Source organism: Bufo gargarizans, chromosome 1, assembly GCF_014858855.1.
Source record: "Bufo gargarizans isolate SCDJY-AF-19 chromosome 1, ASM1485885v1, whole genome shotgun sequence".
NCBI lineage: Eukaryota > Metazoa > Chordata > Amphibia > Anura > Bufonidae > Bufo > Bufo gargarizans.
The window spans coordinates 469,121,789-469,149,334 of record NC_058080.1 but is presented as its reverse complement, the minus strand read 5'-3'; the positions used below and the strand labels follow the sequence as shown (position 1 = coordinate 469,149,334).

Genomic DNA, 27,546 nt, shown 5'->3' with positions numbered 1-27,546 from the left:
CCTAACGCAGGATTGCGTCCTGCGGACGGCCGGGTTATTCCTCTTTGACGCGCCGGCGCGTCATCTCGCGAGAGGCGAGATTTCCTGTGAACGCGCGCTCACAGGAGCGCGCGTTCACATGAATCGAAGGTAAACGAGTTCATCTAAAGCCTGCCAGCATACTGCAATTTGTAAAATATGCCACAAACCTCGCTATCCACAAACAGTGCCCCAAGCCCTACGGTTTCTAAAGGCTACAGAATAAGGCTTTTGCAAATTTATGGGCTTATTTGCGCAAACATTTGAAATGTTTTGTGATTTTACACCACACTTGCAACTTTTGAACAGTGGGCATCGTTACCTATGTTAATGGACAGATTTAAGAAATGATAAAGTCGCACAAATGTCACATGTTCCCTCCAGTGGGGGTGGCATAAACCAGAGTAACATCTTTAGACATATTTAAAGATGTGCCAAAGATATTAAAAAACTTATGGCGTTTGATAAATTCGCCACCGATTATGGCCCCACAGACTCAAATAAAGCTGACTTGAAATATTCCTCTCACTATAAATGACTGCTTTGTATTACATTATTGACTTTTAAGTAACATAAAGCCTTAAAGGATTAGCCAGATTTGGGACATTTTTAAAGGTGGGCCGCAGCATGTTGTGCCTGTTGAAAAAAATCATACCCAGCTGCTCCCCACCGCTCCGTTCCAGGTCCCTGGTCCCTTTAGCGCCCTCCAGTCCCTGTCCTGTAAACTTCTAGGTGGGTAGGGTCATGTGCACCGCTATAGACAATGACTGTAGCAGCGCTTGGAATGCTTCACATCACTACTGGGTCGTTTACCTCTTGGGGACAGGTCATTGCTGAGGCCAGTCTTTGGTTTACAGGACATAGCAGGGGTGGACTGCGAATTTAAAGTGGCCCCATGTTGTAGGAGGGTCCAAAGGGACTGACGTTGGGGCAAACAGTAGGTGTTGCCAGAAATACTGTAGTGCAGCACAAAATACTGCTTCAGCAAAATCACATACCAAGTGCTGCACAAAATATTGCTGCCCTCACCACAATAGTCAACTGTATCAATGTCCTGAGGACGGTGATGCAGTTGAGTTCAGGAGGGCACCTGCGGCTGTTGGTTAGGGGCAGAGGTACCTGATACTCCCAGCATGAATTCAGAGATCATTAGATAATTATGTACCCGGCCAGCCTACCAGAGATCTACCAGGGTCTATGGCCAATCTGCCCCAGGACATGGACTGGATGACCAGTGAAGGAGGCAAGAACGGAATGGCAGAGAGATGGTGAATATAATTCTTTTCAATGGGTACAACCCATTGCTGCCCACAGTTAAAAAGTCCGAAAGCTGGAAATTAATAAAAGGGAGTTCTTCATTCTGGCATGCCACCCCTTGGCTCACCAGAGGAGAGAGTGGCTTTAAGAGTTTCTTGCTCATTGTTCATTTCAACTGTGATGATGTTTTAGGAGAATTTAATACTTGCTGCTATGTGTCCCCACAGATTACACAGATTATTGGTTTGGATCCTGACAGTGGCTTTCTCTAAATTAGGTCTGATTTAATATTTTAATATTATTTCAGTTTATTATGTAGTGCAAATAAAAAGATGGGTCTCTTAATAGCCTCTACAAACAGCTGATCGGCGGGGATGTCAGGAGTCAGAACCCACAGTCAGATATTAATGGTCTATCCTGTGGATAGGTCATCTATGACGAAATCCCGGACAACCTTTTAACACATTGAGTTGCATAATTGTTACTGAGTATGACACAGCAGAAAGGAGTTCTACTTATGTAAACATTTGACCGTTCCTATGTTAAACTGTAACTTTAGACACTTCATTAATGCAAATGAGTATAACTAGCAGGCATTGCTTTGCCATCTACAGTGCATATCGGCAATTAAGCCTATATTGGTTATATTAGTTAGCGGATGTGGAAAGTAATAAAAGTTAGAGACAGTGCTAATTACTCAGCATTCCTCTACAGATTGTACAGCAAACTCTCAGTGTGTCTCCACTTTCCACCTTGGAATCTCAAAGTGTCTCCACATTCCATTTAAGAAGTTCACAGTAGCAAGGCATTCCAAGCATCTTCCAAATTGGTTAAGACAATACCATGTAGGTGGCCTCCTGAAAATTATCTATTTAGCTGTCTCTTGTGACTAATTGTCCTAGATGAATTAGTTCTCCATGTCAGCATTGTGGTTATATAAGAGTAGGTGCTCTTAATAATAATATATTATTACAAAAAAATTAATTGTAGTTTCTCATTCAGACCCCCCCCCCCCCCTTCCATATGCCCTGCTAGGGCATAAATGTATCAGAGAGGGGGAGTCACCACGCCCCGAGGAGAGGCATTTGGCAGAACCAATCTATGTATTATATGGAAGGCCATTCATCTAAATGGTTGCCATTTAAAGAAGTTGTCCCTTTACATCAGGCATCCTCAAACTGCGGCCCCCCAGCTGTTGTAAAACTACAACTCCCACAATGCCCTGCTGTAGGCTAATACCTGTAGGCTGTTCGGGCATGCTGGGAGTTGTAGTTTTGCAACAGTTGGAGGGCCGCAGTTTGAGGATGCCTGCTTTACATCAACTTACCTGTCGATAGGGCATAAGTGTCTAATCGGCAGGGTTACAATGGCTGGGGCTCCTGATGATGATCATTAGAATGGGGGCCCCTGTTCCCCTGTTTTAATGGAAAGACGGACATGCATATGGGTTTCTGCTAATTGCTCTTAAAGGCTCATTTGCATATATTAAAACTTCTTGGGACCAACACAGATGCCTTCAGCTGCCAAGTGCACATGTAACAGGTCAGCCAATTTCTTGGGTACAAATCTGCTGACAGATGCCCTTTAAAAGCCTTTCTTTTACAAACATAATGGTCTATTTAAAATAAAATAATAATAATAATAATAATAATAATAATTAATCAAATGGGGTCATTTATCAAACTGGTGTAAAGTAGAACTGGCAAAGTTGGCCATAGTAACCAATCAGATTCCACCTTTCATTTTTGAAAGCTCCTTTGGAAAATGAAAGGAGGAATCTGATTGGTTGCTATGGGCAGCCATGCAAGTAATAGACGGTATTAACTAGCACTCTATATAAATATATATACTGTATATACCACAAAATATAGGATGAGCCTAAGAACAAGGATAAACCTGGGCATATTCTAGTGTAGTGGTTTGCAGTCCGGTCTGTTGCTGTGAAACTACCACTCCTAGCATGTCCTGCCAGCCTGCTGCACAATCTGAGCTGGAATGCAACAACAGCTGGGAGCCACAGATTGTTTTTAGACCACATTCTTCCATTTACATGTGATAGCACACCCCGCCGGCTGCAAAGGGGCACTGCAACAAGAATGGCATGTCAAAGAGTTCTGTAATGAAAGCTGGAATCAGGGGCGGATTGGCCATAGACCTTACAGGGAAATTTCTCGTGGGCTGATGTCCAGGGGGCCACCCGAGCCCTCCTCTCACATAATGATCTCTCAACAGTAATTAACACTGTGAGAATCAGGTACTCATATATCTGGCCAGTGACTGCACATGTCCTTCAGAATTCAACGGCTGTGGTCCACACCTCAACCCCTAGCCCCCTGCTTCATATCCTAATCTGAGACAACTGGTGGAAAAGGACAGAAAATGGCATCTTTTGAAGGATACCACAAAGGGGCAGATTTTAGGGCAATATATTGTGCTGCACTGTGGTATAGGGTGCTGATGGGACGGTATTTTGTACTATGGTATTGCTAACCCCGTCTACTTCTGTTGCCCCTCCTTCTATCAATTTGGACCACTTACAACATGGGGCCAGTTTTAGGATTTTTTCCAGGGCCACATTAAGTTCCCAGTTCTGTCCCTGGCTGGAATACTGAGCATGCCAACAAGGAGCATAACTAGAAACATTGGGCCACGATATTTACTCATTTGCACTATATAACGCTTGTGGAAGGGTGTGGCTTAGATGGAAAGGGGCATGTTTTAGCAGGAAATAGGTGTGGCTTAAGATGTGACAATTTGCACCACAATTTTGGTGCCAAATGTAGTCTCAGGATAAGCCAACCATAGGTAGTATAAAGTTAGACAAAAGTGTCATGCCGTGATGAATCTGGCGCATCTGTCTAGTTCACGTTAACACTGTTTACATTTTAGATGGGTTTAGTAAATTAGCCCCATAGTAGAAAAAGGTGGTGCAATTGCATGGAAAATAATAGCTCAAAAAGAGCATACTTAACAATAGTTGTCCCTAACTTTCAGGGACAGTCCCCAGCCGAAATGATGTAAGCCCCACCCATAAGCATGTGACTCCGGTTGTGTTTGTGGCATTCCCGGGGCGGAGCTTACATGCCCCAAATTTACCAACTATAAGGGCGTGTCTTTTAGTTCAATCCCCCTTTATTTGACTGAATTACTAAGGTTTTCAGCTACTTTTCTGTTCAGACAAATGTCCGTTCCCTGTTTCGAATTAGACATAGGGCTATGCCGCATTACTGTTCATGCTATGCTAGTATTACATACCAGCGTACACATGCCCCATTGTAAATGACAAGCGCACTTACAAAAGGAGACATAGTTATATGCTCTCCTGTGTGCAAAGCTTGAATTTAAAATGTAACCTTTCAAAAATGTATAGTGAAGGCTATGGAGGAGAGTTATCAAAGCAAGTGTAAAGGGCAAGTGGAGCAGTTGCCGATAGCAACCAATCAGATTGTTGCTTTCATTTTCCAAAAGCCCTCAGGCAAATGAGAGCAGGAATTTGATTGGTTGCTATGGGCAACTATTCCACTTTTCCTTTGAATCATGAAAAATCTCCTCCTTAGTTTTCTCTGAATGCCGATAGTTATTCACATAGGAAATGGGGAAAAAAAGAACACATAGAAATGAGAAAGTGGGGAGAAACGTGTTTTCTGCTCTGCTCCCATGTGTTGAATTCCTTCCTGCGAGCACAATAACATGAAAACATGTCCCATGGCTTTCTCGCCAGTGAAAGGGAAATTCTGATGCAATATCTGGGAACTGTTGTAATCACTAGATTCCTGAAAATGCCAGGTCATGGTCAGCTGACTTATAGCACAACGTGATGCAAGCTAATTTTGGCCAGTCACATGTCTAGTGTCACCCGCTGGTGAATGAAGTTCATGCCACTGCTGAAAGGACTGAAGCTGAGCTGCAGACTGCCAAATACAATGTACATGTTATCTGCCGTCAGTGTGTGTGAGCGCTCAGCTACAGGGTGATCTGATGTCACAGGGGGAGAGACTATAATTAGAGATGAGCGAATTTCCGGTTATGAAATTTGTTTGCGATTCGTTTACTGGTAAAAGGTGAAGTGCGTTATGGATTCCGTTACCACGGACCTTAACGTAATTCTATGACGGAATGTATAACGGAATGCCTTCAGTTATTCATTCTGTCATAATAGAAGTCTATGGGCTGCATAACAGATCCGTCCGGTTTACGTTATGCAGGAGAGGACTCCCCTACATAACGGAAATGAGACAGATCCGTTATGCAGCCCATAGACTTCTATTATGACTCTAAAGTTTGAGAACCTAGAGAGATGGAGTAAGAACAACAACCTCATACTCAATACCAAGAAAACAAAGGAGCTAATTCTGGCTTGGGCAGCTCCCTGGCCTTTGGCACACTGGGAAAATTCCCTGTAGGGTCTATGGCCAGTCCACCCCCGATTATTATTGTCATTTATCTATCTATCTATCTATCTATATAAAAAAAGACGTATGTGTGTATGTATGTGTATGTATATATGTATGTGTGCATGTATATATGTATGTGTGTACGTGTGTATGTATGTTCAGCAAAAAGTCAAAAACGCAACCATCCATTTCAACGAAACTTGGTATACACATCCCTTGCTACCTGGAAAAAAAATTTGCGGGGGTCTCAGCTCTCAAGGACGTACCGTTCCCGAGATATTCCCAAAAAATGACCTGCATTAGCCAATACAAGCTTGCCAGCTTTTCACTTAAATCCTAACTGCCATACACACGGTCACATGTCCCTTATCAGCCAATAGAAGCTTGCAGGTCCTGCTCCAGGTTGCCATAACAACTGATCACAGGTTTTAGTAGTTCGCAGGTCCTGAAATATTCAGTCATATGACATATGACGGCACAACTATACTGCTACATGCATGGGGGGCAGGGGCCACTGATAAAAGGGCGGTCACTGATGAAAGTCAATGTTAAATGGGCGGTCACTGTCAAAGTCACTGTTAACCACCTCAGCCCCCCCTAGCTTAAACACCCTTAATGACCAGACCACTTTTTACACTTCTGCACTACACTACTTTCACCGTTTATTGCTCGGTCATGCAACTTACCACCCAAATGAATTTTACCTCCTTTTCTTATCACTAATAGAGCTTTCATTTGGTGGTATTTCATTGCTGCTGACATTTTTACATTTTTTTGTTATTAATCGAAATCTACCGAAATTTTTGCAAAAAAATGACATTTTTCACTTTCAGTTGTAAAATTTTTCTAAAAAAACGACATCTATATATAAATTTTTCTCTAAATTTATTGTTCTACATGTCTTTGATAAAAAAAATGTTTGGGTAAAAAAAAAATGGTTTGGGTAAAAGTTATAGCGTTTACAAACTATGGTACAAAAATGTGAATTTCCGCATTTTGAAGCAGCTCTGACTTTCTGAGCACCTGTCATGTTTCCTGAGGTTCTACAATGCCCAGACAGTAGAAAAGCCCCACAAATGACCCCATTTCGGAAAGTAGACACCCTAAGGTATTCGCTCATGGGCATAGTGAGTTCATAGAACTTTTTATTTTCTGTCACAAGTTAGCGGAAAATTATGATTTTTTTTTTCTTACAAAGTCTCATATTCCACTAACTTGTGACAAAAAATAAAAACTTCCACAAACTCACTATGCCCATCACGAAATACCTTGGGGTGTCTTCTTTCCAAAATGGGGTCACTTGTTGGGTAGTTATACTGCCCTGGCATTTCAGGGGCCCTAATGAGTGATGAAGTAGTCTGTAATCCAAATGTGTAAAAAAATGCCCTGTAAAATCCTAAAAGTACTCATTGGAATTTGTGCCTCTTTGCCCACTTAGGCTGCAAAAAAGTGACACACATGTGGTATCGCCATAAAAGTAAACTTTTCCCATTTTATTTATACAAAGTTGTCATTATAGAGAGATATTTCTCTCACCCAGCATGGGTATATGTAAAAAGACACCCCAAAACACATTGCCCAACTTCTCCTGAGTACAGCGATACCACATGTGTGACACTTTTTTGCAGCCTAAGTGCGCAAAGGGGCCCAAATTCCAATGAGTATCTTTTAGGATGGCATTTGGATTCTAGACTTCTTCTCACGCTTTAGGGCCCCTAAAATGCCAGGGCAGTATAAATACCCCACATGTGACCCCATTTTGGAAAGAAGACACCCCAAGGTATTTCGTGAAGGGCATGGCGAGTTCATAGAAGTTTTTTTTTCTTTTGGCACAAGTTAGCGGAAATTGATTTATTTTTTTTTTTCTCACAAAGTCTCCCTTTCCGCTAACTTGTGACAAAAAATAAAATTTTACATGAACTCGCCATGCCCCTCACAAAATACCTTGGGGTGTCTTCTTTCCCAAATGGGGTCACTTGTGGGGTATTTATACTGCCCTGGCATTTTAGGGGCCCTAAATCGTAAGAAGTCTGGAATATAAATGTCTAAAAGAATTTACGCATTTGGATTCCGTGAGGGGTATGGTGAGTTCATGTGAGATTTTATTTTTTGTCACAAGTTAGTGGAATATGAGACTTTGTAATAAAAAATAAAAAAAATCAATTTCCGCTAACTTGTGCCCAAAAAATGTCTGAATGGAGCCTTACAGGGGGGTGATCAGGGAGTCTATATGGGGTGATCACCACCCTGTCATTGATCACCCCCCTGTCATTGATTACCGCCCTGTAAGGCTCCATTCAGAGGTCCGTATGTGTTTTGCGGATCCACGGATCCATGGATCGGATCCGCAAAACACATACGGACGTCTGAATGGAGCCTTACGGGGGGGGGGGGGGGGGTGATACATAACAGGGGGGTGATCAGGGATCACCCCCTTGTAAGGCACTATTCAGACGTCCGTATGTGTTTTGCGGATCCAATCCATGGATCCGTGGATCCGCAAAACACATACGGACCTCTGAATGGAGTCAGCCTTACAGGGGGGTGATCAATGACAGGGGGGTGATCAGGGAGTCTATATGGGCTATATGTCATTGATCACCCCCCTGTAAGGCTCTATTCAGACGTCCGTATGTGTTTTGCGGATCCGATCCATGGATCCGTGGATCTGCAAAACACATACGGACCTCTAAATGGAGCCAGCCTTACAGGGGGGTGATCAATGACAGGGGGTGATCAGGGAGTCTATATGGGCTATATGTCATTGATCACCCCCCTGTAAGGCTCCATTCAGACGTCCGTAAGTGTTTTGCAGATCCGCGGATCCATGGATCAGATCCATAAAACACATACGGACTTCTGAATAGAGCCTTACAGGGGGGTGATCAATGACAGGGGGGTGATCAGGGAGTCTATATGGGGTGATCAGGGGTTAATAAGGGGTTAATAAGTGACAGGGGGGGTTGTAGTGTAGTGGTGTTTGGTGCTACTTATTACAGAGCTGCCTGTGTCCTCTGGTGGTCGATCCAAGCAAAAGGGACCACCAGAGGACCAGGTAGCAGGTATATTAGACGCTGTTATCAAAACTGGCTGTAGATTTACCTTCCGTTCCTGTGAACAACGCCAGGACCGCCGCAAAGACGCAATCCTGCGTGCGGTGGTCCTGGGGTGGTTAAAGGGGCGGTCACTGTGAATGTCACTGTTAAAGGGGTAGTGACTGTTAATGGGAGGGCCACTGTGAAAGTCACTGTTAAAGGGGTGGTCACTGTGAAAGTCACTGTTAAAGGGGTAAAGGGGCGGTCACTGTCAAAGTCATTGTTAAAGGAGCGGTCAGTGTCATAGTCACTGTTAAAAGGACGGTCACTGTGAAAGTCACTGTTAAAGGGGAGGCCATTGTGAAAGTCACTGTTATTTAATATGAAATTGCAATAAATAAATACCCGAGCAATGCCAGGTCATCAGCTAGTTATTATTAAAGCAGCTTTAATTCCATGGTGTTGTACATATGAAAAGGGATATACATACATAACAAAATAAGTACAATAAGCACGAACAAGACAACTTACAAACTGATACAGAAGGAGAGAGGGCCCTGTCGATGAGGACTTACAATCTACAAAGGATCTCTGCAGATTTTTGTCAGTATTCCTTATTATCGTGTTGTTACTCTGTATTGAAATTAAAGGAATTTTTTTTTAACTGTATTGTTTCTCACAAATCAACTCACTTATGACATATTGTATTGACTTGTCATAAATGTCACATTAACCTTGATGTTATGTTTGCATATGAAAAATATTTCACTGCACATGGTTACAACCAATATTGTTTCCCACTCTGCATAGTAAGGGATTTTTTACTTTTCACACTATAGCAGTTCACATGTGCACATATTGAGATGGGGCTCCATAGATATAAAACAAAATGAATCCCTCTACTGGTGGTGGTGAAGTCAACATTCACACCTCATCCACCTTTCAGCCATGGAGGCAATGGTGAATTCTGGAAGACTTACATATATACAAAACCTGTGTGCAGGTCTTTTATCCTCTGGATAGGTCATCAGTATATGATCGGCAGAGATCAGTTGTTTGAGAAGGCACCGTAGCGCTGTGGCCTTCTCTCAGCTCACCAAGCACAATGCAGTACATTTTATAGCGGCTGTGCTTGGTATGCCAGCTCAGCCTGAATTCACTTCAGAGCTGCGCCTAGGTCATGTGACCAATAAATGTGATGTCACATGGCTTAGGCAGACTGCTAGAAAGCCGTGACGCTACTGATATGGCCGATACCTTCTCAAACAGCTGAACGGCGGGGGTTGGACCCCCACTGGTCAGATACTGATGATATATCCAGTGGATAGGTCACCAGTATAAAAAATATATTATTTACTTATTGTCTTTACTGGCTCCCAGACTGGAAGTTATGAACCGGAAGTGATATCCTGGAACACAGATGCGTTCCATTCACGTAGTCAGGACTAAGTTGATCAACTTGGCTATTTATGGAATATTTCTTTGCAGATGGCATCTCGGGTAACCCTACTAAGACCCTTTTTTTTGATTGTTTGGGATTATATAAGTATTAGTATTCTATGTTGTGTATATAAATTTGTGCACACCCCCTGACCCTGCCAGGGTTAATTGGGACACTCCCTCACATATGTTGTTAATTTAGGGGTACTTAAACCCCCACTTGTTGTTGTGTATGCATGCTTGACAAAGGCTTCACTGGCCGAAACGTTGCATCTGGATTAAACTTCCACCTTGGACATGCTGTCTCCATTTTTTTTTTTTCCTTGCTTTGATTGTTATACTATCTTGGGGAACTTACCAATCCCCAGTGAGACAGGCACCCAACTCTGCCAAATGGTGGTTTATCTACTATTTAAACCCTTTTCAATGACCCAAGGGCTATTTTCCCACTGTCTCATTTGCTAAAAGTTGTTCCTGTAGAAGGTAAAGTTTTTGCCTCCAGTATAAGGCCCCTTTCACACGGGCGAGTTTTCCGTGCGGGTGCGATGCGTGCGGTGAACGCATTGCACCCGCACTGAATCCTGACCCATTCATTTCTATGAGACTGTGCACACGAGCGGTGATTTTCACGCATCACTTGTGCGTTGCGTGAAAATCGCAGCATGCTCCTCTTTGTGCGTTTTTCACGTAACGCAGGCCCTATAGAAATGAATGGGGTTGCGTGAAAATCGCATGCATCCGCAAGCAAGTGCGGATGCGGTGCGATTTTCACGCATGGGTTCTAGGTGACAGTCTATTCACTGTATTATTTTCCCTTATAACATGGTTATAAGGGAAAATAATAGCATTCTGAATACAGAATGCTTTGTATAATAGTGCTGGAGGGGTTAAAAATAATAAAAAAGTTAACTCACCTTCTCCTCTTGTTAGCGCAGATGCCGGTCTGTTCTTTATCTGTGGGCTAAAGGACCTTTGATGACGTCAGATCACATGCTCCATCACCATGGTGATGGACCATGTGATTGGAGCATGTGATCTGACGTCACCTCAGGTCATTCAGTCCACAGCTAAAGAACAGAGTGGCATCTGCGCGAACAAGAGGAGAAGGTGAGTTAACTTTTTTATTATTTTTAACCCTTCCAGCACTATTATACAAAGCATTCTGTAGTCAGAATGCTATTATTTTCCCTTATAACCATGTTATAAGGGAAAATAATACAATCATTAGAACATCAATCCCAAGCCCGAACTTCTGTGAAGAAGTTCGGGTCTGGGTACCAAACATGCGCGATTTTTCTCACGCGAGTGCAAAACGCATGACAATGTTTTGCACTCGCGCAGAAAAATCGCGCATTTTCCCGCAACGCACCCGCCTCTTATCCGGGCAAAAAACATGACGCCCGTGTGAAAGAGGCCTAAGAGGAAATAATCCCAACTAAGACTGGGCCCCCTCTTGCCCTGGGCCCCATAGCAGTCGCATGGTCTGCTGCTATGCCCCTGCGCGGAAGGTATCCGTGGTTTGTAGACCAGCGTACAGACTAGGCTATGTGCATGAGGCTTTAAAAATAAGTTCTAATAACAAGTTACTGACTTCATGGTCAGCTCCCAATAGGTTTGTCTTCTGCTGAAACTTTAGTGCACATTTTTCTGTTAGAGCCTGGGCCAACTAGAGGATCTGGTGGTACTCTGCTTGGCCACTCTGACCTTCCAAAAGGACCCAGTGCTTCTTTTCCTTGCCCCTTTCCGTATATTGAAGGAGATAAATGTGGCACAATCAAGAGCCTATTAACCCCTTTCCTATCTGGTTAACATTACAAAGTGTGCGGAGAAAGAAAACCTTGTTGGGGTTCTACAGCTATCTTATTCCCATACTGCAGCTGAATGGACTACATTTATAGTTCTACGTTCTATACAGTTGCAATAAAAAGTATGTGAACCCTTTGGAATGATATGGATTTCTGCACAAATTGGTCATAAAATGTGATCTGATCTTCATCTAAGTCACAACAATAGACAATCACCGTCTGCTTAAACTAATAACACACAAAGAATTAAATGTTACCATGTTTTTATTGAACACACCATGTAAACATTCACAGTGCAGGTGGAAAAAGTATGTGAACCCTTGGATTTAATAACTGGTTGAACCTCCTTTGGCAGCAATAACTTCAACCAAACGTTTCCTGTAGTTGCAGATCAGATATGCACAACGGTCAGGAGTAGCTCTTGACCATTCCTCTTTACAGAACTGTTTCAGTTCAGCAATATTCTTGGGAGGTCATGTCACAGCATCTCAATCAGGTTGAGGTCAGGACTCTGACTGGGCCACTCCAGAAGGTGTATTTTCTTCTGTTTAAGCCATTCTGTTGTTGATTTACTTCTATGCTTTGGGTTGTTGTCCTGTTGCAACACCCATCTTCTGTTGAGCTTCAGCTGGTGGACAGATGGCCTTAAGTTCTCCTGCAAAATGTCTTGATATGTCTTGATAAAGCAGCCCCAAACCATGATACACCCACCACCATACTTCACAGTTGGGATGAGGTTTTGATGTTGGTGTGCTGTGCTTCTTTTTCTCCACACATAGTGTTGTGTGTTTTTTCCAAACAACTCAACTTTGGTTTCATCTGCCACAGAATATTTTGCCAGTACTGCTGTGGAACATCCAGGTGCTCTTGTGCAAACTGTAAATGTGCAGCAATGTTTTTTTTTGGACAGCAGTAGCTTCCTCTGTGGTATCCTCCCATGAAATCCATTCTTGTTTAGTGTTTTACGTATCGTAGATTCGCTAACAGGGATGTTAGCATATTCCAGAGACTTTTGTAAGTCTTTAGCTGACACTCTAGGATTCGTCTTCACCTCATTGAGCAGTCTGCGCTGTGCTCTTGCAGTCATCTTTACAGGACGGCCACTCCTAGGGAGAGTAGCAGCAGTGCTGAACTTTCTCCATTTATAGACAATATGTCTTACCGTGGACTGATGAACAGCAAGGCTTTTGGAGATACTTTTATAACCCTTTCCAGCTTTATGCAAGTCAACAATTCTTCTGAGAGCTATTTTGTGCAAGGCATCATTCACATCAGGCAATGCTTCTTGTGAAAAGCAAACCCAGAACTGGTGTGTTTTTTATAGGGCAGGGCAGCTGTAACCAACACCTCAAATCTCATCTCATTGATTGGACTCAAGTTGGCTGACACCTCACTCCAATTAGCTCTTGGAGATGTCATTAGTCTAGGGGTTCACATACTTTTTCTTGCCACTGTATGTCTTTGGTGGAGCATGGATTTGAAATCTGCTTTTTCATACCCATAAATAGCATAGTTAAATGACAGTGGTATACATGCCATCTATAACATCTGAAATACATCTAATATTTGCAGATCCAAAAGAAAGAAAGTTGGGATGACACTCACCAATAAAATCTACTACTTACCTTATTGAGATAAATACATAAATGTTCATAGACTCATATGGTTAGGTACAGGGGTGCACTTAGCCTTGTTGCTACCTGAGGCGAAAACTGAAACAGCGCACCCCCCCCCCCACAATGAAAATGCTCATTGCCCATGGCCCTTCCGCTGCCCCCCTCTTGCCACTACCTGGTGCTGCCTGAGGTGATCGCCTCACCTGGCCTCATTGGTGGTGCACCCCTGGTTAGGTTTCAGTTCCCCATAGACTGACCCGTGTATGGTGGAACACTGCTACCTAACCCCATGTGCCTGTGTGAACTTTTATGGATTTTATGTGATAAAGTAAGAAGTGGATTTTTTGGGGTGGATGTACAATATTGGCTTTTTGTATGCTGTTTGAAGTATAGTGCGCCTTCATCTAAATGCTTGGTGGACTACAAGTGCACTGATGGTTCAATAAATCTAGTGTGTAGAGAGTGTAGTGCCACTTATATGTTTTTAACTCTTTTGCATTGGACATCTAATATTTGGGGCATGTCTGTATCATTCTACAGATAGAAAATATTGAGTAATAATAAGACTTGTTGGTTTCAGGAAACCGACCTGTTGATGATCCCTAATGATCCGCAGGATAGAGTGCTGTAATAGTGTGAGCTCTAGTAGTGACAGTAGTTGTAGTATGGGACACCCATCCCCCTGGAGAGGTTTGAGTTCTGCCTGGTAACTAGGCCATAGTCCATCTGCTGTCATGCATAATGAGCTAGAACCCGATCTCCGGCACATGCCAAGTTTTACTCCCCTTTTCACTCTGATTATCCTGTCAGCGTTTCATTGTTCTTTACTAATGGTCTTACAAAGGCCCTGCCTATTTCCTTTGTGACCACGGCAGGGCCAAATGAGGAAAGCCTTAATCCCTGCTGCAAATTAAAGCTACTTCTCTGAATTTGTAATTGCAGCTGTAGGCCGGCCAGGGTAGCGGCCCTGGTATAAGTGGATGTATAGCTCTCTCCTGCCGTCAGCTGCTGTGATTAACTAGGCTTGGAGTGTCATGTCACTCTATTGCATTCTCCATCCTCCAGTAAGCATTCCCCTCCTGTCCTCACCCTCTCTTCACTCTGCAGGGTTACCACATGGCCCTGTCTATAGTCTTTTCAAGCCTTGCCCAATTATGCAGCCAAGATGCCCCAGATATAGTGACAGATGGGACTGAGTTTGTCTGAGTCTAGCGTGCAGCCTCGGGGCACACACTAATAGCCTGGTTCAGCTTAGCCCGCACCAATAATCCAGAAGGAGAAAAACTTTTTGGACTACTTTTTTTTGTTAAATATTTCCCTTCAACTTTTCAAAGTAAAAACAATATATAAACCTATTCTGAAAGGAGGAATTGAAGATATTCTCAGACATTTAAAGAATAAACCATTATTTTATTATTACAGTTTTCAACAGAACTCATTATAAAGGATGTACAATTTGGCGACCATAAAACATACATTATTAACAATTAAAAGTTATAAAGCACTATGATTACTAGTACTGCTTCTAATCAATATAAAATGTGTACTATCTAATGCTATTACACTGTAGTGTGTATTAAAATGATTTTCCGAGACTTAAATACTGATGACCTATCAGCTGTTTTGAGAAAGCACCGGTGCTCCTGTGAGTGCTGCGGCCTTCTCGCAGCTTACCAAGCACAATGCCCGTACATCGTATAGTGGATGTGCTTGGTATCGCAGCTCAGCTCCATTCATTTCTATGCGGCTGCTCCTAGGTTGCGTGACCGATGAATGTGTCGTCACTGGCCTAGGAAAAGCAGAGAGAAGGCCATGGCGCTACTGCTGCCTTCTCAAACAGCTGACCGGCGAGGGTCCCAGGTATCAGAGGATATGTCATCAGTATTTAAGTCTTGGAAAATCCCTTCCCTGATCTGGGAAATGTATGTGGCCTCCTCCTAGGCCAGTGATGTCATGTTCAAAAGTCACATAGCCTAGGCAAAGCTCAGTATCATTCAAGTGAATGGGCCTGAGCCGTAATACCAAGCACAGACACTATACAATGTACAGCATTGTGCTTGGTATGCTATAAAGAGGCTTCAGCGCTTACTGGAGCACTATGGCTTCTTCAGACAGCTAATCGGCAGGGGTCCTAGGAGTCAGACCCCCACTCATCAGATATTGATGACCTATCCAATATCAAAATGTTGGACAACCCCTTTAATTCCAACCTATGACCAGTACTGCTGTTACTAATAATATTAGTTGTAATAAAGAGATCGGTGATTATAGTGACACAATATAGGCAGTGACTATGGTAAGGTATGCACAGCATATATTTTCATGAATTGGGAACTTCTTTTAATCTCTCAGCATTTCACACTATATGAGTGCATGTCAATCCATTGTGTCTAATTCTGTTTGTTCTCCTAATTGAAATCCTTGTCAGGAAGGTTGCGGATAGCGCTTGCCTCCCTGAAGAGATGGGGGTAGATAACCTTGTTTTGTTCCTACATCCTCTGCCTCCTGCAGACCTTTTTATCTTGATGAGGATTGAAAATGGTGAAAGCACGTGGCTGATGTCCAGTATGTAAATAGCCATGCTTTTGCCCCCTGGCTTGTGATGTACAGCAGGCACTCTGTCTACAAGCAGGTGTGGAGTACAGGACAGGTGTAGCGCTTACCATATGTCTTTTCTATAGAAGGATGTCTCCAAAAATAATGACACTTTACACAAAACACCAGTCCGGACAAGTAGAAGCTCCCTATCTGACTGCTGGCTGCCGTGCGCTTCTTCTCAACATGAAAAAACACCTGACAAATAAGGGATTATTCAGATTTAGGATTTCAAAGAGGACTCATTGTGATCAAAAGCTCTGTTATCTTCTCCCCTCACCTGCTACATCTATAGGATGACAAATACAGCTCATGAACTAGTGCACTATTTTATTATGTGTCATTATGTGCTATTTCATACACCCAGAAACCTAAGTGAAAAACGTTCAATAAATAAAAAATATGTTCCAAAGCCTGCATTTAAAGGGCTTTTCCAGTTGGCATCAACATCCTTTAAAATAATCATTTATGATGGTAGCTGTAATTTTGTAATGTATTTCTGTTACTTTTATTGCTGCTATCTTCCGTTCACATGACCATGTCCATGCAGCTCTTCCTTATTTCCTGCGATGTTATGTCCATGGGCGTGTCAGTGAAAGGGGAGTGTCTATGTAACTAGTTTGGTGGGAGGAGCTATAAATTAGCTAGACATTGTTAGGGGCGGTGCTGAAGTTGTGTCAGAGAAAGGAGAAGTGCATCATGGGTTTGGTTGGATAGAGCAACAGGAGGTGCTACATACAAGACGTAAACCAATCAGAGTGATCTGTTTACATGGAGAAAACTGGTCAGGAGACCTGAAAAAAAAAACATGGGGAAGATGTAGATGAGGTAAGCACCTACATAAACATATCTGTTAAAAACACAGTAATCCCAGAAAACCCCTTAAACTTTAATGCAGATCAGATATTAGTATTAGCCTTTATAAAAAAAAAGTAAGTACACCATGACCTATTCTACTGGTTATTCCCCTTACCTTATTCTATAAGGAATGGTTCACATAACTTGGCATTTCTAGGACAACTGGATGCCAAAATGAAAGATTTTTGCAATGGTAAGATGTATGTCGTACGCAGTGCAAAGCTAGACTACAGAAATATGCAGGTATCTTATAACCCCAATAGTACTATTAGATTTCCTTCAACACAAGAAGGAAACTACAAGCAGACGGGACAGACTCTTCTGGTGCCACCCTTACCAGCAATGTTCAGCATCATAATGACTGGATTCATTAAATTGTCCCCTGATGCTCCTCTACCCAGCGATCTCCAACATTCTTATTAATATAGGAAAACACTGATTGGTATAAAATGTAAAGATAACATTGATTTAGTAAAAAAAAAAAAATCCATAAACTATGCATTTCCCTTATTGATGTTCATAGTTCATCTCACCCTCATCCACCCCCGACTGCAGGGTCTTTACGTGTAATTTATGGATCTCACTATCTCATATCCAAATCATATTTCGGTAGATTAACATGGCCTAGAAGAAGAAAATATACTTAAAATGTTATTCAGCTAAACTTCTTTTTTTCTTTTCTATATGATTAATATGCCGGTGAGTAGCATAGTTCCATCACTGCCAAACCACTTCTCTGCCCCGAGCTCAATGCCAGTCTGGCCTTGTGCCTGAATAATTTGAGGTAGGCTGGTTGCTAAGAACATGCTGCCTGACAAATACATTTACAAAAGCCTTAAATGGAATGTATCATCTCTAATTTTCTGTACATGATTATAGGGGCGACCAGCTTGTTGAGCAGCATTTAGAAATATGCTTTGAAGCAGCCACATGGACCATAGGAACCTGTAGACTGGAGATGTTCATTGACTTCTAGGGTATTCTAGGCTTGTCTGTGACCTGTGCAGAGGTCATTGTGCAGGGAGGGGAAGGAGGTTAACCATGATTATCACCTATTGTGAATAGTGGCTCCTGTGTATACAAAGCTTTTAATAACTTTCACTTAAACCCTATCTGTAATAACAGAAATGTGATCTCTACAGCACAGGAAGTGTTAGCCTTCAGGGGCGAGAGTAAAAACTGCAAGATTTCAGAATGTTATTTTTAATGCATGTAGTGACATGAAAAAAACGGCACTAAAAGATATTTGAAACAAAGTCCTGATTTAAACAATAGGCCATTTTCTAACATTTTACCTTTAAATGAATTATCTCACCACTAGTAGCATATTACTAGGATATGCCACTAATGTCATACAGGTGCAGATCCCAGGCTCCTGTCTCTAGAACAGGATACCCAAAGTGACTGGAGAACAACTGTCCATGCGTGGCACCGTCCATTTATTTCTATTGGATTTCTGGTTCGGCTATTTCCAGCAATCCTGTAGAAGTGAATGGAGCGGTGGCTATGCTTGTGCAATGCATTCTCTATTTATTTCTATAGGACTTCTGAAAATAGCTGAGTGCAGTAGTGCAGGCATGCTCAACCTGCGGCCCTCCAGCTGTTGCAAAACTACAACTCCCAGCATGCCCGAACAGCCTACAGTTATCAGCCTACAGCAGGGCATTGTGGGAGTTGTAGTTTTACAACAGCTGGGGGGCCGCAGGTTGAGCATGCCTGCAGTAGTGTATGTCGGGGCAGCAGCATGCATGCTCAACTACCTCTCCAGACAAATCCTTCTTTATATGAGTTCTGGGAGACTTGAACTAATCATCAGTTATAGAGTCATTTAGGTGAAAATATTTCTTGTGGGGAAACTCCTATAGATCTTTTTTTTCTGTTATTTTTGAAGAATTTCACATTCTTTGACACTTTTTAGGCACAAAAATGCCATTTCCAGTTGTTGCATGAACATCTATAGGAAATATCAAATTTAGGACAAACAGGTGTATTTATAATGGCTTTTTTTTCTTTTACCAGTGCTTTCTTCCTATACAGCTCTGCAGAGGAAGTGACATTACAGGAGACCTACATGCCATAAAAAAAAAAGAACACCAGGCATACAAAAATGCCATTATAGAGCATTTGTCACCATGATCAATTAAACTAAGCATACTGCTTGGTAGGGTTGTTCATGGTGAATAAAATCAACTACAATTGGATGTACCACTGTAGCATAATTAATATTGTTACTAAGGGGCTGGCCTAGACCCTTGGGGCACCACTTCTTCCCCTCCTCCTCCCCGTTGCCACCCTCATGGTCTGATTGACAGGGTCAGGTATCCTCAGTGTTCAGATGCCTGGCTCTGAAATCTTGTGCATGTGCTACCAAGACTTCATTGGCGCATGTGCAGTTGACTAGGCAATAAGGGGGGGGGGGGCATGTGGGAGAGAAGGAGGTGAAGCAGTGCTTTGGAGAGCTAGGCCAGCCCCTTGGGGCTCTGATGGCCTAATCTGCATAAAAGTTATAATTATTCTGCAATGGCACATCCATTTGCAGCAGTAGAAGGTTCATTTTATTTCTCATGATCAACCCCACCACACGGTATGCCTGGTTTAATAGCGCTGATTATGGGTACAGTCTGTTGGGTATTGCTTTATAGAACTACATCACCTTTGTCTTTGACTGAAGATGGAATATTAATATGTTCATGTGTTGACAAAATGAAAAAACCTTTCCATTGGGCGACATTTCCACATTACTGTATGTATACGCACTCAGCTAGCAATAGACACATCAAACCCGAGGGTAAACCTCCTTGTCATGCAAGCTCTGAATATATTGTGTCTTCGCATTTCTAAGAATTTTGTAGAGACTTATTCAGCAAGTTACCATTTCTCATAGCCAAAATAGGTTCTGCATGAACGCACTTTAGCAGATCCCACTATACCGATTAGGTTACATACCTGTACACAATTCCCATATAGTGGCTGCTTTTCTTATTGTTTCCAGTGCAAAAAAGTAAATGTCTTCATGTGCCGATTGAAAATTGCAACTTTGGCCAAATGCACTAAACATTTTTGGAGCCTGGTAACTGATGCAATAACCGCCACAATGGGGCCCATCAACAGATCTGTGGCAAAGTCACAAAGGTCCAGTCCTGGGGCTGAAGGGTTCACATGCAACCTGCTGCCGAGCAACTGGAAAAGCACCCAAATTGCCCTTTTTCCTGTATACTTGCCAGGGAACACAGCAATCAGCAATAATCCACATGCTGTTACGGTTGCTCTGCAGGCCACGTGTAAGGGCACCCTGAAGGTTTACCTCAAAATATACTTTTTGTCATATTTTTTAATTCTTCCAATTCATCTAACACATATATAACAAAAAAACTACTTTGAAAATAGACCTGATTAAAAATCTTTTACCATTTTTGGGGTCATTTATCAAACTAGTGTAAAGTAGAACTGGCTTAGTTGCCCATAGCAACCAATCAGATTCCACCTTTCATTTTCCAAAGGAGCTGTCAAAAGTGAAAGGTGGAATCTCATTGGTTGCTATGGGCAACTAAGCCAGTTCTTTTTTACACCAGTTTGATAAATGACCCCATTCGTGTCTACTGCTTATGCGCAGACCTTTATGTTTCCATGTTTAGGCCTTGTGCACATGACAGCACACATTCCCATTGATTTTAATGTGTTTGTTCACACATCAGTATTTTTTTACTGACCGTGGGTCAGTGGAAAAAAATTAGAGACATGCACTACTTTGGTCCATGATGCGGACCAAACACACCCATTGAAGTCTGTGGGTTTGTGAAAATCACAGACACAACACGGATGGCATTCATGTTTGGCCAGGTTTGGGCTGTTTTTCACTGACCACTGATGATAGGAGATGCTTTGGAAATAAATTTTCAGCTGAGCAGTGTCCGTGGAATACAGATGACACACGGAGGGCAAAAAACAGACACATGGACCAAACATGGGTCCTTCACGGACAACTTCATGGGTGAAACACGAATGGACGTTAAACAGACACGGAAATATGAATGATGCCTTACAGGCTACAATCTAGTCCAGGGATCAGTAACCTCCTGCACTTCAGCTGCGGCAAAACTACAACTCCCTGCATACACACTTGTTTCAACTGTTCTCAAACCTCCTGTAGAAGTGAATGGAGCATGCTGGGAGTTGTAGTTTCACCACAGCCAGATCTATAGAGGTTGCTGAGCCCTGTTGTAATCTGATCCCGCAGTCATTTATTACTCTTTCATTTGCTCTCACTACTACTACTGTCTGTAGATTAGCAAGGAAAGAGGCTGAGGGTGTAGAGCAGTAAAAGAATCAGACCACACAGGGTTTGTTTGTAGTCTGTAACCATCGAGACACATAGATCTGCATAAGGCCCCCTGCACACGAACGCGTGCACCCCGTGGTCGTGCACAAACACACTCCGTGGGGCAGCCGCAGTGGATTGCAGACCCATTCACTTTAATAGGTCCGCGATCCGGCCGTTCCGCAAAAAGATGGACATGTTCTATCTTTTTGCGGAAAGGAAGTACGGGACGAAACCCCACAGTAGCACTCCGTAGTGCTTCGGTAGGGTTCCGTTCCGTGCTTCCGTTCCGCACCATTCCGCATCTCCGGATTTGCGGACCCATTCAAGTGAATGGGTCCGCATCCGTGATGCGGAATGCCCATGGAACGAATACCCGTGTATTGCGGATCTGCAAATGCGGTCCGCAATACGGCAACGGGAAGCACACGTTCGTGTGCAGGGGGCCTAAGAGTCATAGCCACAAAACTATTAGATGTTTTGAATGAATATTATGTTTCTTTATTTTGTATTTTAGCTTTATTAGAGCAATATGAAATAGTTACCTACCCTTTTCACTTTGCACACCAATGTTTGGCCCCTTGATCCTGGTATAACTGAATTACATCCTGCGTATGAGCAGAATGAAATGGCCTCATGAAGGTAGACATGGACTTAGACATCTATGTCTTCAGCATTACTGTAAAAAGATATTTAGTTACTAAGGCTTTTTTTTTACCTTTATGCGTGTTCTATGAAAGGTGGGGGCTAACCTAAAAGATATGAATCAGGCTTCATGGTAAGGCCATTAATTGTATTTGTATATTTAGCCCACACATAAATTGCTCTAGCAGGGGAAATTAGTATTTTTTTTTACTTGTACAGTTTGAATTCACTTTATGTTATAGCACTGCCAGATTGCACAGTATGATAACACCTACATGCAGCGTTTATCTCATGTAGCAAAAACCACAGACATGTCAAATTCTGAATCATACACCAAACTGTGCTTACCCTAGTATAATGTCACATAAAATGTTAACGGGAAAAACCCCAGGGTTTCACCTCCTACGATTGTTTAACTTTTCGTGAAAACACATAAAGGTCTGAGATAAAGTTTTTCTTTTAGTAGATTTTATAATATTTTATTTATTGCACGTAAACAAACGGCAATACGTTCAAATAAAATAATGTACATTAGTATGCAAATGCATATGCAAAGAAAAGTACAAAGCCTGTTGCAAGATACGCATGTGGATACATATCTAATTATTGCAATGCTGCTATTTCAATTGATTTTGATTACACTGTATGTTGCTCATACTGCGCTAACTTTGGTTCCAACACCAATATTTCCGTATGACAAGGACTTACCTTAATTCTGGACCTAGTTTGGTGCATGATATAGATAGAATGGATTAAAAACAGCTATAATTGGCAAAGGGTCCTATTACCCTGCACGACTTTAGGGCCAATTATAAGGAGTAAGCATCCCCAATAATTGGCCTGCATAATCGAGCAGCTGATGTCATGGGTATCCTTCATCAGGATGAAAGAAGCCCCAGTGGCGTACATAGAGAAGCAAGGGTCCCATAGCAAGGATCAAACCAGGCCCCCCATGACCCTTGGGACATTTTTCCACTGCTTCAGTTGCTAAAAGTTGTTCCTTCAGAGGGTCCTGACCAAGTTTTCACCTCCAGTAGAAGAGGAGATAATCCCAACTAAGACTGGGCCCCCTCTTGCCCTGTGCCCAATATCAGTCGCATGGTTGGCCGCTATGGTAGTTACGCCCCTGTTGGCAGCACATCTCCCTGTGTAATCAGGCCGGTTCAAGTGAGTTCTGATGGATGTGTTCATCCATTGGCGCTCTCAATCCCCATACATTGGGCAGTGTAGTAGGCCCCTAAGACAATATGCTTATGGCAGAGCTATATGCATGGAGCCTGTTCAACAGTGCATGGGAGTGACGCCATACTAACTTCTTGTGCTGCCACACTGGCTCCTTCTCAAACCATACGTACAGAACTATCCTTGTAGAGCATGCCATAATGAAAACAGGAGCTCTATTGCTAATACAGATGTTGAGGTATGAGGTACCACATATGCCTTGATGCATGCCCCTGCACTTTCCATTGCGTTTGTATGCATCTGCCAGTTCAGTCAACCTATTAATTTTTATAAAACTATGGGCTGTAGACCAGACTCTTTGTATTTGCCAGTTTTGAATCATATTCTTTAAGTCATCATACTAATCAAAGTGTCATTAAAGTGTCAAAATACTTTTGACATATCATAGTGACTTGTCAAAGGTTTTGATCGGTGGAGGTCTATCACTAGAACGAATGCCTCTCTCTCCTTGTTCTAATGATCGGTGGAGGTCCGAGTGCTGAGACTCCCACCTATTGCTAGAACAAGCGCCTTTCTTTCCTTGTTCTAATGATCTGTGATGGTCTGAGTGCTGAGACCTCCACCGATCAAAACCTTTGATATGTCGCTATGATATGTCAAATGTATTTTGACAGTATAGTGACACTTTAAGTTATAGCAGCTTAAAGAGGTTGTCCAGCGGTATTCGTTAATTTAAATATACGGTTCACAGTGACTTAAAATTAAATAAGAAGCCATACTGACCCTCATCAATCTCCTGATTCTGCCCCCGATACCTGCTGTCCACAGCCTGGGCCTGGAAGGGAATGCCAGAAGATGGCTGCTCAGCCAGTCACTGATCACAGTGGTCTCCTGCATTAAGTAAATTTATACAGTGCCTGGAGTTTACACTAGTATTAAAATTTAGCTGCGAGATATACCCTTAGAGGTTGCTGCATACTTTATTTAAAGAGTGCCTGTCACCACCCCTGAGAGTAAATAAGTACACTCCTCATAAAATAACAATTCTGGAGCATCTTTTCTCATACCTCTGCGTTGTACTTTACCATTGTTATTACTACTAGAAATGTATTGAAAAAAATTGACAACTGGGTGTTACCAGTTGGGAGTGTGTCCCTACACATCCGGACAATGTTCCTACAGCAATCGATTGATTAAGGGCTCATGCACACGGCCGTAGTTTTATTCCTCATCCGATCCACATTTTTTGTGGATCAGATGCGGACCCATTCATCAGCACCCCTGCAAAAAAATAGAACATGGACAAGGATAGGACATTTCAGCAGGAGAAAAAAAAAACACGGTGGCATGCATTCGGCCAGTATCCATGTTTTGCGGAGCTGTGATTTGCGGACGGTTGCTAAAACAGACGTGTCAGGAGAGGTGAGAGACAGACATGTCAGGAGAGGTCCTCTTTGAATTCAGTCCATAACAATCTATGGAACCCTGCCTATAAGAATATATGGGGTTCTACTGTATCTCTGCATGTGTCTCATTTCATTTTCTTAGATGATGCCATGCGTCATCAGAATGCATATTATGGAGTAATTCCCCCCTAGAGGGTCACATACAGAGCCGAATACAGCACCATATGGAGACGCATTGTCCCTCTAGCGCTGTAGAATACATGCGGTCAGTAAATGAACATAATGTGCAATTCCTTGATATACAATCATTAGACTTTAGTCCTCATGCACACACATATTATGGGTCTGTAGTGTATGTAGGTAGGAATGCCAAGTTTATTAATTTATTTCATGGATTTGTAGCATGCTTCGTGATGCAACAATTGTGCAGTTTTTTTTTATTTTTCAGACCAATTTGCATAGTCTGCGACCATTCGATGCTCCGTTTATTCTGCCTGCAGCACGCCATATCTAGATATGTAGCGTCATCTGTTCATGTCTTTCCATTTCCCCTGTGATTTAGCCGTAGATCCTTTCATAGCTAATCCATAGTAAAGCGAGCCATGAGGCCTGTTCTTTGAAGCTGGAAGTCGTTTCTATCTCAAATTCAGTTAAGACTCTTCCAGGGAGTTTTAATGTGAGGTTAAAGGAGGATAGTGGTTTTCATGACAATGTAGAATTAAGACACACGTGCTGTCTACTGTTTCAAAAAGAAAAAAAAAAACACACACACTTTACTCTTTTTTCTCCTTTTTATTGCGGCTTTCAGAATGCAGGCAGCAGGCCACAGTCGACAGCTGGGAGCTGCGTGTATCAGTAGCAGCTGTCTCTTGCTGGGGAGAAATTAAAAGATTAAGGGGATGTGGGCACGTGCTGGCTTCTGGAGGCCCAGACAGAGGCTCACAAAGGAGGTAGACTCCACTTTGCATCAGGGGTCAAAGGGGACTTTGCATTGACAAAGACAAAAGCTGTACAAGAGACAAGTGAAAAGGGTGCTCAGTGCAACTCCGAGAGGGGCGGCTCGGCCCCACAACAGCTGCTCCGGCACATGAAATTTGAAACGGTCCCTTCACAAATACAACAGGCTGCAGAAAGGATGGGGGGGAGAGGGGGGCTGCACACTTTTGGCAGTAATGAATCGTTTGCAAATGAAAAGGGAGCTCTGGCTATCTTAAGCATTTGGATCTGAAATAGTAAAACATCCATTAGTCAAACTAGGTGATAGCAACATCAGGGCGAAAGTGTGCAGGGCACAAGCCACATTGAGAGCTGTCATCCTCTCCTGTGCATGTAGGCACTATGTATGTTCAGCGAGGGGTAGGGGATGGATGATGGAAGTGGTAGTTGTGGCCTTGAGGGTAGAAGTAGTTGTAGTTCCCCGTGGCAATCTGTCCCTCTTGTGCTCCCTGGGGCGAGGTGCACCCTTTCTTCCCTCAGGGCACACCCTGGTGGTGGAGCTCTTGCCTCTGGTGGTAGTTGGGGTTGGGGTGCCCTTGATGTTAGGTGCTGGTCTGAGTGCAAGGCAGGACGGCAGGTGCAATGGGAGGAGAATGGCGGAGTACCAGGCCATTTGCAAGTGCAGGCTAGGAAGTAACAAGGCACAGATCCAAGTAGATCACAGTGCAGTTCCTCCCCAAAAGCAACATATAGACAGTAGCATTGATGGAGGTTGTAGTACTCTTTCTCTCTTTATCTGTAAAGTCTCCCAGCAGAACAACAATGAGTTTCTTGGTAACTGTTTTTGAAATTTCCCTGGTTGAGGGGAGCGGATTTAAGATATGGTTGGCCAGACTGTCTCAAAGTGTGGCAGGGTGTGTTATCAATATTCTCTTTCACAGCAGTAAGGTCTCGCTGCCATAGACATGCACAGTACCTTGAGGACTGACTCCAATACACGAGCTTGTCAATTTTGGACCTTCTAATTTCCTTCCCTCTGGAGACATTTTGATAGTAAAGGTGCTTTCTTGACTGTAGAAGTCCCAGAGATAACAGTTCTCTGAGTTTGGGTCTATCTGTGAGGAGCTTGCACATGTGTAATACCCCAGACCAAGTACACTACACTACATCAGGTCCACTACCACTCCTATCCTCTACACCGGCTCTCACGCGTGCTCACTGCGCATGTAGGTCCTCACTGTTCCTCAGGCTGAACTAGACTTTCTCTCACCCAGGCCCAGATCCATCCCCTGGCAACTTAAGAGGATGAGCCAAGGTGGTTAACCCTAAACTGTCCATACAATGCTATTTGTTATACCAATACAACAATATAATTAGGGATGAGCGAATCGACTTCGGATGTTTCATTTCGCAGCAAGCGCTCCGTACAGTATTAGAATGTATTGGCTCCTATGAGCCAAAGTTATTACTTCGCAAAGTCTTGCGAGACTTCACATAATAACTTCATAAATCAATTTCCACTGTAAAAAAAAACATTTCCCGAACTCCAAGGTACCGAACCCGAGTTCAGGAAATGTTTTTTACAGTAGTAATTAACTTATGAAGTTATTATGCGAAGTCTCGCGAGACTTCGCAAAGTAATAACTTTGGATCATCGGAGCCAATACATTCTAATACTGTACGGAGCGCTTGCTCCGTACAGTATTCAAAGTTTTATGCGAATCAACTTTGAATATTTCATCCGAAGTCGATTTGCTCATCCCTAAATATAATATTACAGAAGTTACCCTTTTGCAGTAACCCTGTTCTGGGGTACTGAATATGCAGCATCACTTTCTATCCAGTGAAAGTACAGTATACCTATATTACATCATGTAGAAGCAAGGAACTGCTGATTCAGCTGCCTCACTACATAGGAACTCATTGTGCTGGACAGTACACAGATACAGCTTTCTCCAGAAGCTCCTATGGAGAAATCTTTATTTTCATCAAAGAGTAACTTCTATTGCAGAACAGGCCAGTGATTCCACAACAAGGATTT

At 42.7% G+C, this 27,546-nt stretch overlaps 1 long non-coding RNA gene across 1 annotated transcript; it reads right to left on the bottom strand.

Moving 5' to 3' along the window:
* Window positions 1–17,550: 17,550 nt before the first annotated feature.
* Window positions 17,551–24,040, bottom strand: LOC122938386. The gene is made up of 3 exons (XR_006390011.1): window positions 23,947–24,040; window positions 21,886–22,015; window positions 17,551–17,642 (listed from the first exon to the last, which is right to left on the bottom strand). It is a non-coding gene; the product is annotated as an uncharacterized LOC122938386 (long non-coding RNA).
* Between the last annotated feature and the right edge of the window lie 3,506 nt (window positions 24,041–27,546).